Source organism: Urocampus carinirostris, chromosome 2, assembly GCF_059441175.1.
Source record: "Urocampus carinirostris isolate Australia breed hairy pipefish chromosome 2, RoL_Ucar_1.0, whole genome shotgun sequence".
In the NCBI taxonomy this organism is placed as follows: domain Eukaryota; kingdom Metazoa; phylum Chordata; class Actinopteri; order Syngnathiformes; family Syngnathidae; genus Urocampus; species Urocampus carinirostris.
In genome coordinates this window covers 30,615,277-30,616,282 of record NC_142350.1, presented here as the reverse complement: position 1 = coordinate 30,616,282, position 1,006 = coordinate 30,615,277, and the positions used below count along the sequence as shown (strand labels likewise).

Sequence of the window (1,006 nt, the reverse complement as noted above, 5' to 3'; positions counted from 1 at the left end):
TGCATCAAACGATATGAAATCAGATAAATGACAAAATAGAGAACATTGTGTTCTTCTTTGTTTTAAATTAGCAAATTATTTCCAAATTCGCATCTCAGAAGCAATGCATTGTGCTAAGTGGTGAAAGCATTTTTGTACACAGCTGAATAGAAAAACTGTGGCAGCAACACAGGTGACCTGCAAACAGTTTAACCTAAACAGCTCAGAAGTTGAAGATTCATCCTTTTTGCTTTATTTTATGTTTTTTTTTTTTTTTGGTTTATCAAACATCTACTGTAAATTCCGGACTTTAGAGCGCACCTGATTATAAGCCGCAGCCACCACATTTTAGGAGTATAACCCCCTCTGTGCTTACACAAGCCGCACCTGTATATAAGCCGCATGCGCCCATATTAAAACATGTAACACAATTACGAAGTTAACCCAGACCCGACTTTGAGTCCCGCAATTGTTCTATCTTTTTTATTCATTATCCATTGTCCGTTATCGGTCAGTTCATAATACGCTACAAAGTCCAGGAGCCGGGACTTTTACTCTCAGCCAAAAGGCCAAGCTGACGTTCTAGCCTTAAAGCCTTGCTGCGATCACTGCGATTGCACCGTTCCCGGAGGTACTGCAATACCGGGCCGATGCATGCAGTGGACAGAGCAAGTTCTTATTCCATTTCCGGATTGCAAAAATGACGGTCACATGATCATGGATCAAAAACTATAGAAACGATCTCTAAGAGTGTCCGACACATGTCAACACAGTTTGAATTTTACAATTGGCGTGGGGAGGGATTTTTTAAGGGTTATTGTTCTATTTTCTTTATTAATTATCCATTTTCCGTTATCGGTCAGTTCATAATACGCTACAAAGCCAAGGAGCCGGGACTCTTACTCTCAGCCAAAAGGCCAAGCTTAGGTCCTAGCCCTAAAGCCTTGCTGCGATCATTGCGAATGCACCGTTCCCGGAGGTACTGCAATACCGGGCTGATGCGTGGAGTGGACAGAGCAAGCTCTGA

General features: G+C 42.1%; 1 pseudogene; it reads right to left on the bottom strand.

Annotated features, from left to right (window-relative positions):
- Window positions 1–588: 588 nt before the first annotated feature.
- LOC148371638 (U2 spliceosomal RNA) lies at window positions 589–721 on the bottom strand (annotated as a pseudogene).
- Between the last annotated feature and the right edge of the window lie 285 nt (window positions 722–1,006).